Below are 17,832 nucleotides of genomic sequence, written 5' to 3' on the forward strand. Positions count from 1 at the left end.
GACTTCTTCAACTCCTAGAAAAGCTACTAAAAGGGGGAGAAAGCCGAAATCAAGCGCTATTTCCGATTTTCTGTCTTCCGAAAATAAGCTTGTAGTTCGCTTCGCTAATCAGCAAAAGCACGTCCTCCTTTGTTTCCTTTGTTGCCAAAACGATGGAAGGAATCCTAAGCTCTTTCATCTCTCCTGATTTGTTTCAGCATTCGCACATTTGCATTTCTTTTGCCGTTGCGTAGAGTTGATATATCAGACTTTCCTCAAAGCCGGTCGGGAAAATTGCAGCAACGTCTTCCGACCGAAGAAGATGAACAGTAGCCTCTATCTGTTCATCCTCGAGCGAAGAAACGCTGAAATTTCTCTTAACCGGCTTCTATTTTAAAAACAACCGCTCTATTACAAATCACGGCACGTGTCAGTGATGACCGTGACTGCTGCAAGCCGCAAAACGCATCTGGACGCAATCATGATCAGCCGTTGTCAAGGTGATGACACTTTTGTCGCCTTTCAACCAATGGAAATTTTCCGTTTCTGGAGAAACGTAGCCTGCGTTGCTGCCGGACGTGTCATAAAATCCCCGATATAGTCCGTCTGCGAAACGGCTCCCAAAAGCTTGTTCTGATATCCATTTCTGATTGGCTAGTTTCTTACGCGCCTTGTGATTGGTCATATTCTTGCGAAATATATCACGCAATGCTAACGATAAAGTGACAGGCCTACACAACTCCTATCCACGTGTATTAAATAGCCGCTTTGAGAGTTTTGCTGGAACTAGTATATCTTTAAGGATCTGCCCCTTTTGTATGATACGATAGGGGGATCTTTGAATATTTCGCTGAGCAATAATCCTGTGTTTTTAGGAGGACATTTCACCAGAATAGAGCCGTTAGAGGTCATAGGTCTGTGTGGTTTCCGCTGTTATCCGCGTGTGATTTGTAGAGTTTGACACCTCTGCTTTTTTCCACGTGCTAGTTTTTTTGGCTCATTTGTACTGCAAGATATGTTTTGAGCTCTCTAAATGTTAGCTCTGGAGGGACAAAGTTTGAAATATTCCGTGAACGTGTTGGCTACTTGCATTTTGTATTATTACACCGCACCCGGCTGCTTCTTATCACGGGTGCCATATTTATCTTTGTCCGGCTTCGCCAGAAAATCTGGTCTTCCATAAGCGATCGCAACGGCGATATTACAACGAGAAGACTGGAACCACGAGACTTTTCGAACAGAGCATCGGCAGCGATCGGAAGGCACTGGAAAATCAAAGATTTACCGTAGCCCGTTGGCAAGTTTACAAAAATATTTTGACCTCCAAGAAATTCGCGAAGCGAGTTTTCCTGTTTAGGTAGAAGTTTATCGATTTCAAACTGCTCTCTCACGGCTTTGAACGCTTTTTACCAACCTTCTAGTCTGCTGGCAGCCGGTTTTTTTCTCTAAGGGTCACTAGGACGAGTGTTTAGTTATCGCGAACGAAAAAGGGTGTACCGTTGCAGTTATGGCGGTGGCCGAGTGGGGAAGAAGGCGGGGCAAGGGCGGAATGGCCGAGAAGGGAAGAAGGTGAGACGAGTTCTCGTGGGTGCCGCGCCCAAGTCTCGTCCCATTCCCCTTTAGCCAAAACGTCTCGCCCCATAACCCCTACTGAATTTCGAGAGAAAAACAGACTGCCAGCAGTCTAACTTTCTGCTGTAATTGCAGACATCTTATTTCCAAATCGAAGTAGATTTGACGTTTATTAATGTACAAATGTACAAATGTTCTTAGGAAACCCGCGCAAAATTATTTTTAGCATTACGTGATAGTTGCGTGTTCGCTTTCGCAAGAATTATCCGATCAGAAAGCGCGTAAGAAACTATCCAATCAAACATGGATACAAACTGCGGCATATCAGAACAAGCTTTTAGGAGCCGTTGCGCAGACGGACTATACCGGCGGTTTAGACTGTCTGCGACGCAGGCTAGAGAAACGGGGAATTCACTTTTTTCCAAAGATGTCTACAGCCCCTCTCTTTTTCTCGGTCCCCACCCCCTACCCAGTCAAGTCTTCCGTTTTGCGCTGGCGTCCAGTTCTCTCGCGAATCTATTCCCGTGTACGATCAAATAAAAATACGAGGAAATAGAGGGCTGTGAAGAGTCTATTCAGGATGGTGCAATACACATTCGAAAAGCGCGCAGAAACGCCTTTCAGAAGTGCTATCGGCTGTTGCAGCAATGTCCCAGATTTAAAGAAAGATATACTGTACAATTTACTAACGATGATCGGTCGATGGTACAATAAAGACGCAAACGATGGGTTGATTTTGTCGAACAGAAATACCACCGAGAGCCTATACCTTCCAATCCCGCAGTACTTAAGAGTCCCTGTCCATAAAAATGGAAAATAACTCGGCAAGGGTCGAAAATTCGATTTCGCTCATATTTTCATGGTAGATAGGCTAGGGCATGATAAAAACTACTGGATAGTTTTTTTGGCAAAATATCCTTTATTTCAAAGAAATAGGCAAATTACCAAATTCCGTTAAAATCGTCATTTGACGCACCATTTTAGTAAACAAGTTTGAGAGCCTCGCATGCAAAACCACATCATTCTTCCGTCTTTAAAACACTCAAATATTTTTGTGCAGTGCTTAAATGTGTACTGGGTTGATTTTAGGGAATGTCACGTTGTCTTTTTGGGTGCAAAATAATTAAATTTCGAAGACATGTATTTCATTCACTTAAAAAAACTTCGTGAATATAATTGATTTTTACCATGTGCGAAACCTTCAAATGGATTAAGCTTCTGGTGGTTGCATCGCAGAAGGATGGTCTACAGATTCCTGTAAAAATTTCTTTGGGCAAATGATTGTGAGCGACGCGAGAGCTTTTCAAAGTACGTTAAAAATGCAAATATTTGATCATTCCCTCGTCAAATTTCAATTGCCGGTTTTCACATGACGTCACTAAAATTCAAACTATAAAACTATTGATCCTCCTGATATTTACTTTCATGAGGTATAAGAGCAGCTGAAAACTAATATTGATATAAGTTTTTGTTCCGAATGGGTTCTTGGTTTTGTTATAGACTACGTCTGAATTTCTAAGCTTCTCCGTGACGCGGCATTTACATGACGGCCGAGAGAGCTGTCATGTTGGTTAAAAGAGTGACTTATTTCGAGGAATTTGGCTATCTGAGCAGTTTTTGTATTAGAAAAAATATTATTTTAATGTTTTTGAGTTCCTCGAGGGATAAATTCACGCTTTTGTAGCAAAACTCAGTGACAGATGTTTCTGTTGGTTTCCGGCCGCCATGTTGGTGCCCATACGGATGGGCACCAGCATGGCGTCTTCCATACAAATCTCTATAAATTTGCGTAAAAAATTTCTCCGCATATCTTGCATAAGGAAAAATGTTGTGACCTAATCTTGGCGAGAGTCTTTGCATATTTACCTTCTTCCTTTTCTCAGATTCTGGACTTTATCTATTGCACGGTTTTGATTTTAATTTTGATCTATTTTGAATGGCGAGACACTGAAAACCAGCAATTTACGTGTTAGACGTATATTTTAGCATGCGCCACATGACTTGACCTATGTTTTAAAAATTGAAATAGACACAGAGCTGATAATTTCGAAATGTTCTAACCTCATTTGCTGTAAAAGGCAGGTCTAAAGCCGACTTGACATGTTTCTATCACCATTCGTCGTACATAAAGCAGAAGTTTGCTTTTGTTTACATAACGTCCGATGTACATGGCAACTGTAAACTTATTTAATGGTCGAATACCATGAATCTGTGACCCTCTTTCGACACATATGATCACCACTGCATCTAAGTCAAAAACGGCTAAGTCATTTGTAGATAGTTGCTTGCTTTGCTACACCAAAATATTACGTTTGATCATAATGGTTTCCTGGCTTGAATCCGTGCTTGCAGCGGTTTCTTCTTCGTCACGCAATGCTGTCATCCCATTTTAGGGGGTAGGGGTAGGACAATTTCTATCCTAATACGTAAGGCTCCGTAAGGCTTGGAACAACTGGGAACACACAATCGTGTTGAGTAGGAAGAGATTAAATTAAGAAATAAAAAGAATGAATAGTGTACCATTGCCCCTGTCGTTATCCTTTACTCGGCCACCCCTTCCTGCATGCCCTGCTTACTGTGACGCTAAACTCATTCCTGGGTCTTTTCCCGCAGTGCAATTATTTTTGGTTTACATGTAATACCGTGGGCTACCCTCGGGGAAATGTACGGTGGCTTAGAAGGGATTCCAGTGAGTACAGGTACTAACTCTATCAGCTGTTGTCTGAAACATCAGAACGTACAACAAACATGATTTGGACCAAGGCCACGTACACTATAGAATACGATTATATAAATATACACATATCATTATATATATGAACAAACAGATGAACAATGATTAAATTGTTTCACTTATCCTGAGAGTGTTCCATACAAAATAGCTCAAAATGTGCAGCATATGCCGTGAGAGCATTGCGTGACGAACAAATAACGACTGTAAGATTGTGCTGCGCCGACACGCTTATCAGCAATGGTCAGCAATCGATCAAACGTAAAATTTTGGCGCAGAGCAAAGTAAGCAACTATCTACAAATGACTCGGCCGTTTTGGACTTAGATGCAGTGATGTTCATATGCGCAGAAAGATGGTCACAGATTTATGGTATTCGACCAATAATTGGTTGACAGTAGGCGATGTACATCGGACGTTAACCTTGTGTAAACAAAAGCAAACTTCTGCTTTATGTGCGACGAATGGTGAGAGATGGACTAAAAACACGTCAAATCGGCTTTGGACCTGCCTTTTACCACAAATAGGGTTAGAACATTTCGAAATTATCAGCTCTGTGTCTATTTCAACTTGTTATAGGTCAAGTCATGTGGCGCATGCTAAGATATACGTCTAATTTGACGACCGATTGTCAAATATTTGCATTTTTTACGTACTTTGAAAAGCTCTCGCGTCGCTCACAATCATTTGCCCAAAGAAATTTTTACAGGAATCTGTAGACCATCCTTCTGCGATTCAACCACCAGAAGCTTAATCCATTTGAAGGTTTCGCACATGGTGAAAATTAATTATATTCACGAAGTACTTTTAAGTGAATGAAATACATGTCTTCGAAATTTAATTATTTTGCACCCAAAAAGACAACGCAACATTCCCTAAAATCAACCCAGTACACATTTAAGCATTGCACAAAAATATTTGAGTGTTTTAAAGACGGAAGAATGATGTGGTTTTGCATGCGAGGCTCTCAAACTTGCTCAATAAAATGGTGCGTCAAATGACGATTTTAACGGAATTTGCTAATTTGCATAATTCTTTGAAATAAAAGGATATTTTGCCAAAAAAACTATCCAGTAGTTTTTGTCATGCCCTAGCTTATCTACCATAAGAATATAAGCGAAATCGTATTTTCGACCCTTACCGCGAAATTAAGGATTTGTCTGATTTTTACAGGCAGGCACTCTTAAAACATAGCCGACAAAGTCACGACCGAAGACTGACAAAGTTACTGGCTGCCTGGCTCCGCTAGCCCCTCTGGGCTATGACTGAGCCTTGAGGGCAGTCAAAACATTTTTGGGTTATTTGTGATTCATATTTGATTAAAACTGGACAAGATTTTTAAGTGAAAAAACTGTATCATCTGGCATTACCATTTGGAGTCTAGCTACGATTTGGACGGCTGCGATGTATATATATTTTTTCCACTGATTTCGACGCGCGGGTCGCCAGTCGAGATTGCCGCGTTGTATATTATATTTAGGCCGGGATCGACAATTTGCCAGTCCATTTGGGTTATAAAGGTACAAATAACGAAGAAGAGTTAACTTACAGTTCCTAAAGAGTTATAAAGATATCAACGAACAGGAAGAGTTGGTAATTTGACTTTACGGAACGTGCAGATTTCGGATACAATCACGAGAGAACTGCTACACAAATTTGCATATTTCGTACTAGTAAATCGTAACAAATCCTTCAACAAGATCTTGAAAAGAATTTATGTATAGTACCAGTTAAATGAGTACATTTCTACTTCGCTGTTATTTTGAATGAAATAACGGTCCATTTTACGTACGCTAATAACCCGGGAGTCCTCGACTTATTAGTTTGCGTTTCGGTTGACAGCTGACAAGCGCATTCTTCTTGCAGCAAGACAATCTCCGTCGGTAACCTATAGAGTCGAATCTTAATCGTTTGTTTCACTTTCCTCGTACATTTATAAATGCTTGATCCATTCTAAGTTTGTAGTTTAGATATATTTCGTTCCTCAAAGACGAAGCTCAAAGAACAAATCAATAGGCAACCCTAAAATATGGAATCCGGAATCCGGAATCCGGAATCCGGAATCCACATATTATGAATGACGATAGAAATAATTCACTTCAACAATGTCTAAGAAATAAATATAGGGAAAAATTATTTTGTTGTTACTTATTTTCTTTGCTTTACTTCAACCACAAATTGTAATTGTTAAAAAAATCTTGACTAGTTCTGAACAACCCTTAGCTACACATCTAGCCTGGTTGTTTAAAAGCTGGATAAAGCTATCCATTGGGTAAATCACTATCGAGTCTGGGTTAGTGATTATTCGGGTGGATAGAGTTACCCATATCCTGCGAGCAGGCTCTAGTATTTGTCTCTAGTGTCTGAGCAGGTTCCAGCGTCTAGTTTCAGTTTGCGTTGGCATATGAACGAGTGCCTACTCGCGGCTTCGCAACTCGCGCCCCCGGCTCAAACACGAGAGCCTGCCCGCTGGTACGCAGGCTAAGTTTCCCATGTTTTGTTCAACCTGGCCCTGGTGAGAGCGCAGTTCTTGCCTAGATCAAATTGCTCTGAGAAGACTTGTGAGTAACACAATAGTCCGATCCGTTCGCAAGCGAGAAGCAGACAGAAGTGAGTGTGCAACATTTCTATAAATTGCTTTGATACGATGGCCGGCAAAAATATATGTAGTGGTGATTTGTAACAGTTTCAGTGTATCTGTTGGGAAGAACAAATTTATTTAGACGAGCCAGGGGAGCCTTTGGATATGGAAAGTTGGGGGCGTGACCGTAAAATGTACAGGAGGCTGCCACTGACGGAGACCCTGTTCTCTATGGCATTTTGTACCTTCTTCAGTATCTACACTAGACATAAAGGCCAAATTTATACCTCCGGTAAATTGCAGATCACTTATTAAACAAAATGGCAATTACCAGCAAGCTTATTTTAGACGCTCTCAGGATGCTTGGAATCATTACGGCGCACGTTATCTCGATTGTCATAATCATAGCCCTCACTAGAAATAACGGTTACAAGAATTTCAACAGAGCTGGAATTTTTGTTTCAAAAAAGGGTAAGTTTGAGGTATTTTTTACTTGACCTCTTATTTATTATCTTTTTTACAGGCAAAAGCTACGCAAAATAATTTTCGCTTATTTGAAGAACTTGATTTCTTTGATTTGTGGATTCCGGATTCCGGATTCCGGATTCTCGTGTTTGGTTTTCGGATTCCGGTTTCCAGGTTTTAGGATTCCCCAAAACAATTCTGTATTCGGAATGGTCATTGAGAAACACGGCCAGATTACGACCTCCGGCGTGCGTGTGTTTTCATTAAAATCCACAAGTACATAGCTAGTTCACCAGTTCGAAGCCTCAACAATCTGATTCGCCTCGTCGTAGAACGTTGGTTTCGTTTACTATTCGAAAAACAAACATGACATCAAAACCTTTCCAAAACACTAATTTAATGCGCAAACATTGCTCCTGCTCATTCGACATATGTATTCAAATGAGTACAAATAAATGATCTTGTTAATTTAAGCTGTTATTGAAAACTATTTAAACATTTTTGAAGAACTCGGGATTGTATGTATGCGAGCCAAAAACGATGAAAAAATGTAAAGATTGAGATAGTTTTGAGGTGGTTTATCAAAAAAAGCCATTTGAAGTTGGGTAGGGTCTGGGTATGAAACACAGCACAACAAATAGTTCGAATAAGGAAAGGTTAAGAAACAACCATTTTGCTTCCAAGAAACAAACCATTTCCAAGAAACAGAATAACCACGTATGGTTATTCTAGGTAACCAGTTATATTAGTGACAGTTTATTATTTCATGTGGGAAACATTTAATTATTAAGCATTAGAGGGACACAGCTAACAGCTAACAGCTCAAACTGATGTCTTTCTAACGTCAGTGTCTGCAAACAAAACTAATTAAACACCTTGGTGGAAGATACGTTGTTATTTTTGAAACGAAACTCACTGTCAAGTGATGTCTTTTACCTGAAGGCCAATTTGCTCAGGCCAGTTTTCAATTTATTTCAATCAACAAATCGATTGTTAGGTTAAAATTAGTTATTACAACTAAACAATAGACGAAAATTGAGCGCAATTTCGATGACATTTTGTGTCGATCGAGTTTAATTAAGAAATTTCTGGAATGAAGGGATATTTCCTTAGAAACACATGACAAACTCTCCTAGTGGACCCCAATTGGTGCCCTTTTGTCTTCTTTTGTTTAAAATCGTGGTCTTTGATCGTAATTTTTCTGCTCAGCATTAGCCATAAACTTGACTTTGGAACGACAAAAATGTTTGTTAGTCAGGACACTCTTTCTGATTGGTTTTACGTTTTTTAGAATGTCTTCTATCGTGACAAATTTCCAGTTTTTCTCCCTCGGGGAAATTTTTTCATTGAGTAAACATTTAGAGACCCACCCTAGACAAATGCAGTTGGGCATGCGCTCTTTGCAAGCTTTGCAAGTGTAAGCAAGTCCAAGTAACTGCGACATGAGCTTCAATTATACTGTTTTTCCAGTTGACAGCTGTCAGTTTCAAAATTATTTCTTCCATGCTCAGGACTTCTTTAAAGGAGGGAAAGTCACATATAACATTCAGTTCTCCGAAGAGAGCTAGCGTGTGAGGAAGGTTCGCTTATCACGGAAGACTGACCGTTCGAAGGAAGATATCTAAAGAGAAGACTCAAGCGTGGTAAGTTTTGTTGTTTGTTATTCAGTACATCGTTAGCAGCTTGATGTTATCATGATATTTCCTTGTGATTCCATGCACCAGCCCCAGGCAACTTGAGGAAATAGGTTCTTGTTTTTCAAAATTCTTCCTTTTGCTATTCTAGAACAAAAGAAAGCCGCGAGGCTTAAAATATTTTAGATGGTTAGATAGGAATCAAACCATTTACTAACAGACTAAATATCTAAAAACTACGTTAAAAGGTTTTAATGTGTACTATATTTTTTATTCTTTGCTTTTTGTTAGTGCTTAAACTCTAGACCAATGAAGGGCAACGAATTTATAAGGACTTATTTATTACTGAAAAATAAAATCGCTATAGCAGATTTGAAGAATATTCCAGTCATCATTTTACATTGTTGTGAAAACTGTTGCGTCCCCGAAGTTTAATTTGAGATGCGCAATTTGATGAAGCTGTTCGTTTTTGTAAACATTCGTCTCGTGAATTCATTTCGTTAGACAGTGTTGGAGGTGCGAGGAGGATGGGCCGAGAACTCTCAACGTCACAATTAAACGGACTGAAACGTGTAAATTTTTGACCTTTTTTCATTTCAGTTACATGATGCTAAAAAAGGAAAGATTTAGTTTTAACTTTGATAGGTCACAAGAATCACTGTAACTTAACAGTCAGGATTTCTTAGGACCCGGTTTAGTATGGACGGGGCCTCAGCGTGTATTGCCATTTATAATGCAAAAGACGCGTGCTGCACAGAAACGCATAAATTACACGACGCCTATAATGTTATGAGAAAATTCGCCGTTCCACAGACAATTCTTTATTATTTGGAAAATTATAGGAAAAAACCTCTTTTCAGTAGCCTCTTTTCAGTTAACAGCTAGAGATCTTAAGTTTTGTTCTTCATTGTACTTTGCCGATTCTTTGTATACCTGAGCGTGTGCAACGCTGTTTCACTAACTTTCATTTAGAAGACAAGTAGTTCGTTATGGGTCATTTGAGTTTCTTTTTATTATTGAAATCTACCTTCCGTTCCCTCAGAAACTAGCCAGCTGAACTACTTTTCACTAATGAAGTTTTATTAGTTTTCTCGGAGGTTAGCCAGCTGAACTACTTTTCACTAATGGAGTTTTAATGCTTTCCATTCATAGGATAATTTTTCCTTGCCGTCGGTAACACCAATTCAGAATTTCAAATTTAAGTATCTCGCTTTTAATTTCCTAAGTTTGTTCTATCTTATTCTCAGCCTGAGTGATTTTAATCCTGGCACTCTATTTTTAATTTTGGAAGCCTCGTGGTGTTGATTAGAATTCGCTACCTTAATTAAGTACTTTCCGCTCGTATTGTATACTTGAAGTTACATTAGCATATTGTAAGCACTTGACGTGTAAAGGATGATATATAAGCAAGTACGTTTGTAAAGATTATTCGATTTTACAGCGGCTACTCCGCCGAGTATGTCAATTTCACCCTCGACGTTAGAGTGCAGAATAAACTACTGTTGGACCAAGTTATGTCTCTTGCTTGACGTCCGTAGTGAAGACCATTGAAGTAGGTCCTTGTGTACCAGGAAATCGTGACGAATTTCCGTTCCCGCAGCCAAGCAGTGCTCTCCAGAGTTAGATTCCTCCAGTTGTCAGTTCAAGTGTCCGTTCAGTCCGAAATTTACAGTGTTGCAGGAAAAACTTATCGTCACAATAAGGAATAAAAAATAGCGCCGGCTCCCATTCTCCGTCATCCCAATTTCCAAGGAAAGTCGGGACTGATCTCATCAAATAGTGCTTTTTGTATTTTGCTTTTTTTTGTAGAAGAGAAAGCTATGGAGGCGAAGCTTTGTTTGGTCCTGATGTTGATTATTTTGGGTACCCTTACCGTACAAGGAGCAATCCCAAGAAGCAAGAAGAAGAACCCCTTGGAAGTGTTTGCCAGGCAATCTAGTGAGTGTTTCCTTGGTCCATTGGTGACGACTGTTTGTTTTTATAATTTCTTTTTAACTGCGTACTCTTAGACGTGCGGCAATTAGAATGAAATAGAATTCTTAGTTTGTGTGTGGGATCGACACCTTGATGTCTAACAAGCGAACGACCTTTTCTTGTTTACAGGGTGCGAGGACCAAGGTGGCTACTGTACCGCTATTTTCCCCTGTCATCGTGATTTTTATCATTGCCCTGAGTACTACTGTTCGGACCCAGACTTCCCGGCTTGCTGCTGCCCAATATAGGGGACAGGTATGAATTTAGTAAATATATCAAAGTAACAATGACTAGATGTGACTTTCACCCCGTCAGTAAAATTACACGAACGGAAATACGGGAATTATTACTACGGGAACAGAAATACGACGCCAAAAGTTCGCAATGTATCCAAGAAAACTGCTTCAAAACCCCCTCTCCTCCCGACGCCTATGTCTATATTATTTTGCTCTCATAATTAAATATGATACCTTGTTAACAATACAAACATTTTACGAGTCAATTAAAGCTTTACTACATTACCATTTTTGCTGTGACATAAGAAGACGTAAGTGCATGAATTTATTGGCAGAGTAGTTCCCATAACACTGGTGTGTAACCCTAGATAATTACAAGTTCTCTTTTCTTTTTCCAGGAAATGATGACGGCAATGATGTCTCATCAATGGAATGACAGCCTTAACTTAGTAACAAAATGATTATTTGGTAAAAGAAGAGGTTAAAGAAGCAACTGAATAAATGCGGGTAATGAGTAAATGCGGGTATTCTTAAAACCTTGACGAAAATGTAACAATTAGGGGATAAATAAAGGCTGAATCATTCAAAAACATTTCTTTTGCATCCATTATTTATTAAGGTGTCTCGATATAGCTTTTTCTGGACCACACCAAGCATTTTCATTCAGCTTTGAGTACTTTAATTTTTCCTTAATCGGATGGATGTGAAAATTAGTTAAACCAGTAATTGGAATGCATTGATTGACTGTTTTCTTATGGCCGGCAATCTTTATTTCCATGGAAAACGATAAACAAAAACACGATTTTTTGCAGGAACCAGAACTGAGATGAAAACTGAGCTAGTACCAATGCCTTAAACTATGGTGTATGGCAAATATGATATACAAGATAATTAAAGAAATTATGTTTGTTTGATCTCGAGCAAATCGCAAACTTTTCAAATCATACTTTTTGTACCTTATAGTAAAAAAGAACTGACAATTGAACACGGTTTTGATGAAATTGTTTCAAATAATACCAAAAGGTGTCTTGAGGCTATGTTTTGAAACCATGAAAGTTTTGAAAATATTTTGTATAGTCCAGAAAATACTGTATCGATTGAACTGACAACTTAAAACAGCAAGTAGGAATGAAGTAAAGAAGTAAATCAAATCAAAGGAACCCGATGTGAATTTTGGGATGCAACGTCAGTTGGCTTCTCCAAGCAAAAGAATAAACAAATTTGATACTCGCAGGACATTATGTGAAAGTTGACAAACTTAATTTACACTTTCTGAAATGTTTGGTCTTGTTAAAGTGCTAGTTTGAGTCAAAAGGAAAAACAACACAACAGCACTGTCGAGAAGGACGTAACCTTTACAGTTGACACAATAAAGCAAAAACCATGATCGGGGACGGGGACTGGGGCAAAGTAACATTTTGATGGGCGAGATAGTTCCCATGATACGAATTTTCCTATTTTAGAACTAATTTTTGCGTGTTACTGAGAGGAACTACGGTAACTTACGTTTAAATAAAGTCATCCAGTAATCCAGCCATCCAATCCAACTGGAACCCCTCATAACATACAAGTAAGCATTTTTATAATAAAGTTTCCATTAGCGCGCGCTCTGATTGGCTGAAACAGCGTGCTTTATCAGAGAACAGATGACTGTAAGCTGGCTTCGAACTTTTGACAAATTTACCAAAATGAAACTTCCCCCGTGACTCAGACAAACGCAATGGAAACGAGCTATTTGTCTGCAGTAAATATGGCTGCACGGAGACCATTGTCAACAACAGCAGTGTTAAAACTGTACTACAATAACAAGTTTAGATAGATTCCAACAAAACACGAGGCGAAATAAACAAATTCTCAAACTTGCGAATGCGCCGATAAAAGACATATTAATTTTGTAACAAAAGCAGAAATTATACTTAAGATCAGCTTGCCCTAACGGTCACCCATACCTATGCAGGATAGAAAAATTCGATTTTCTCAAACTTTGTCAGGCAGAAAGCTTATACTAACTTGTTTCAAAACTGTAACTTTTAGGTTGTTTGGATTTTTATTTTCTTGTCGAGACGGCCTTACGTATTTTCCCCGACAAGAGCAAAACACGACCCTAAAATTACATCTTTTACGAGCGCTAGCAAGCCAAAATGATAAGCGTAGCTGGAAAGCCAACCCATATTGCTAAAACATTTTCTTTTAGCAGTTATTTAGCATTCTCAAATCCGCATGTTATTTAAACCCAAATTTTTAACAAAATTTCAAAATTATACGCTTCGAAGATGTTGCATCACGTCCTAATTTAGGTCATTTTCGTGGCCAGAAAGTGAATCTGGTACATGGATTTACCTGCTCAAACTATTTTTCTGGTTAAAGGTTTCCCTTAAGCTAATTTTTTTATCGCAAATCTAGCTTGGGAATGCAAAGCAAAAAAGAATTGAGAGCGTCTCGAAGACTGGGCACTTGACCTAATCATCTGACATTTTGTGACAACAGGTTTTTCCGCTCTGAACTCTAAACTGGGGAACACGGACGTTGGGGGCCTACCTGGCTGGAAACTTGTGTGCTTGACTCTAGGAAATTAACTTGACTCGGGAGTTAGCTCAGAGCAACTCGCTTGCTGCGGGTTCCAAAGTACCGTTAGATCTGCTACAACTGGAAATAAGGACACTCAGAGAACTCGAATTTCACGCGTTTATTCTTCTTTCTTCAACTTCGACGTAAACGGTAGATGTAAATCGTATTACAATGATAAGAGCACTGTACTTATACTAGTGAGAAACAAGTCTGCATCATCCTAGGTACAATTGAAAGAAGGCTAAATAAAGTCAGCTTGAAAGCTGAAAGTAGGCTGAATAAGCGGAGCTGCTTGATGATTAAAGCCAGTTTGAAGCCTAGATAAATTCAGTAGACGAATGGTGCCCTTAACAACTTGAGCTAGTTTCGCATGTACACCCCGCTATTTGTAGTCTCAGCCTAGAAAGCTGTGTTAGCGCAGCTTAAATTTGTATTTTCAGCCTTGAAAGCTGTGTACAGGCAGCTTGTTCAGCCAGCAGAGCTGTTTACTGGAAACTTACATCAATTTACCTACGGAAAGATTAAATTTACTTTTTGTAAAATGTTTGTTTGAACAGCGAGAACTACGATTGCCTTGAATAAGCACTTTTTAACGCGATTACAACACATATTCATCTTAAGCAAACACTGAGTCTATTTAAAGTACATCATTGTAATTTCTATTTGAACAAGCTTGGCTAAAGCTAACCTTGAAATCGAACAAAAGAAACTCCCCTCAAAACACCAAAGATCGCCTTTATAATTCCTAAGTTATTTAATCAAAACCCCCCTGACAATTTTGACCTTTCGCGCCGCGATCATTATCTCATTATTATCGATCATTGTCGATCAACATTGATTCAGAAAAGTTTCTAGGATCAGTTTGTGCAATTGAAAATAGGTATCACGCTACAAACGAGCATTTTAAACAGACATTTTTTTGTTTTATTTCCTCGAAGATATTAGCCTAGTCTAGCTACTCTAAATTCGAGATTAAATAAAGCCGTGTATGTGTGCATGTCTGTTTACATTTGGCGGCTGGCGAGTTCATGACAATGCACGCAAAGTTTCTGGGGCCCATCGATTTGAGTCACCTCTATTGACTAATATGATATTTTGTCAGATTTGTCACTGTCGCCAAATTCGTCGTTCTCGCTAAATTCTCCACCCTTTTGGGGCCTTTCTATTTGAGTCATCTCTGTTCACTCATATAATTTTGTTAACAAATTTAGCGAAATTTCATCACATTTGTCACTTTCGCCAAAGTCGCCGTTTTCACCACATTCGTCAACATTCTTTGGCCCTTCTAGCCAAGCGATCTCTATTCACTCGTATAATTTTGTCAACTTGTTAGGCGAAATTTCGTCAAATTTGCACTATTGACAAAATCTTCAAAGATTCACAAATTTGGTCAAATCGGTAAATATTGTCAAAAAATTTCGGCTAGTCTGTTATTTTCGTTACTGCGTGCATATCTAGACATATGTCATGAAAACAGTGACGGAAAATGAAATAATCAACAGACAACTGCGAGTATATGCATATGGACAAGGACGTCGGAAGCCCTTAATTACAACACGAAACCGCTGTATATAAAAGGCACTGGACTGTTTAACCCCCTCTTAATTGGCAGCCGAGATGTCCATCATGCTAATCACTAAAGCATACAGATCTCTCGTGAGCTCCTTGTCCGAAGGTTAGTACTGTAAACTTGTAGTTTTTTGTTCGATGGTCAGTCCATTCAAAGAGTACTTTTGGAGTACAATAGAGTCCAATTACCGAGACTTCTCAAAGATTTTTCGTTGCAATCGATAGTTTTTGTTCTTGAAAAAATCGCATATCTGTGGATTTCAAGCTGTAGGAAAGGCAGAGAGGAGCAAAGACACTAACCTGATAATGAAAAGTGAAAAAAAAAATAAATAAATAAATAAATAACATCGTTGCCATATATAGGAGTAAGAGCTAGATGTAAAAGTTTAAGCTGCCTTAAATTCGGAGCCCAAACGTAAATAAGTTTAAATAAAGTTTTATGTCAAAATAGTCATGTGCAGCTTAAGCCCAAATTCAGCCTTACAGAGAGAATTGGATGTAGGCCTTTTCACTACTTTAACAAGTTTGTCGAGGAAGACACATTGTTAAGTCAATGTGCGGTTTTGAGAAATTTGGAAAGATGAGAAAATATATGTTGCAGGGAATCGCAAAAGGATCTGTTCATTGAAAAATTTGTTCCTCAGCCGATTTAATGCTGACTGGCCGAACCACTGGTCACTCACCATTATTAGTTAATCTAACTCTAACCCGAATCGGGATGTTACCTGTGGGTTTGATTTTGTTTGTGGTTTGATTGCCTGAACTTCTCTCCTACTATCCAACCACCCCCACTCCCCACCCCCACGCCCTTCCCCAGCCCAGGAGCCAAACCCCTAAATGTGTTTAGTGTATTTAAATTCGGATGCTGTGTCTGCTGGCTAACAAAGTTTCAGGCCCCGTCCACATAAACTACACGGAAGGAATTTGAAAACTGAGGCTTTACTCTAAAAACGCATCAAATGTTTTCCGTCCACACTAAGAGGTCATTTTGGATTTGAGTTTCAGGAAAATTCGGCCAGGAAAATCAAATGACTATTGTGGATTAGTGTGAACGGTAGGCCTAACCGTAGAAATAAAGCTGCGTTTTCAAATTTCTCCGGCGTAGTGTGGTCGTTGCCTTAAGACAGTTCTGCAGAGAAAATGGAACAGATATTAAATTTGCCAGACACTTGAAAAAATGTGTTAAATGAAATATTTGTTTACAAATAGGATTTTTATCTCCTTACCGTAGAAGGAGTGTTAATCAGTTAATTAATTTGAGTTTTGCAAGTGTATGAGTAATTATCAATTCAGGACAGGGTTAGTGGTTGGGGGCAATTCTTTATACCCCTCTATAGAGCACATTGCGGATCACGTGGGGACGCGGAGTTATGTGTCATTCTTCAGTGTGAAACTTTTTCCCACCTCCTTCCCTCGCTTTGTCCTCATGTTCTTTTATTTGGCCTTTATGTGCCGTCACCTTTACTGGGCTGAGTATATTTATGTAGCCACTGTGGTGAAAGTATTTTTGATAAACTTATTGTGTATACTATTTATGTGATTCTGTTTATTACAATTAAAGCGGCAATGAACTTTTCCCATAGCCATTTTGACCAAAATGAATTATTCAAATATGAGCAAATATATATCCTTAAAAAAATTACAGCCAAATTTGCGCTTTAATTTCGTGTTATCAACGTCATTCCGAAAGATTACCGTCAACTGACAAAGGGACCACCCTCCTCCCATTGCTCATTGAAGACCTCTAGTTAATTATTAGCAGCCACTTAACTGACAACTGATATATAGACAAAATTTTAACTGACAACTGGCATTTGCACTCCCCCTCCCATCCAGACCCTCACTGTAAGCTTTCGCATTTGCGCCGAGCGATCGTCTTACAATTTTCCTGAGTTTCCACTCATATGTGGTGGACCAGCCATTCCAACAAACACAAAGAGTTTGTTTATGTTTGAGTATGTTTGTCCACCGAATTTCTGGATATCGAATCCGACAAAAGAAGTTTAGAAGCCGTAATTTGAAGACCTGCTAAGTTTCCCTCCAACCCCTCGCAATTTTTCTGGAAGTATATATATTCAGCCCCCACCCTGACGCACCTCGAGTGGTATCATACCTGCAAACTAACTAGTTCAAAAGTTATTGAAATACATGTACAGTAGTGCCAAGAAAGTCAATTATCAGTTAGCAGACATTTGTCTTAGCCTTTCTTCAATGCTTGGTTCAGTTAGTTTTGAATGGGATGAGCGTAAAAAGCATCCGTGCTAATTTCCTTTTGCCTTTTAGAAGGAAAAACTGCACAAAGAGTATCCTAAAAAGAAACGTGGCTTGAAAATCGTATTATCCGAGGACTAAATCCGACGATGACCGAAAGACCGACAACAGCGTTCATGACGGGCGAAAGGGATGATGGGAGAATCTAACGTAATATCCAAAACAACAACAACCTCAAGAGGAGAAAATGGCGGACACGCGAGGAGGACGTTCTGCTGACATTCATACGTCGAAAACCCCGATTTTGATTTAT

General features: G+C 39.1%; 1 pseudogene; it reads left to right on the forward strand.

Annotated features, from left to right (window-relative positions):
* Positions 1-10,900, forward strand: part of LOC145484529 (autophagy-related protein 2 homolog B-like) — a 41,914-nt pseudogene extending 31,014 nt beyond the window's left edge.
* The last annotated feature ends 6,932 nt before the right edge of the window (positions 10,901-17,832 follow it).

The sequence above is a fragment of the Orbicella franksi genome, chromosome 4 (assembly GCF_964199315.1).
Source record: "Orbicella franksi chromosome 4, jaOrbFran1.1, whole genome shotgun sequence".
NCBI classification, from domain to species: Eukaryota; Metazoa; Cnidaria; class Anthozoa; order Scleractinia; family Merulinidae; genus Orbicella; species Orbicella franksi.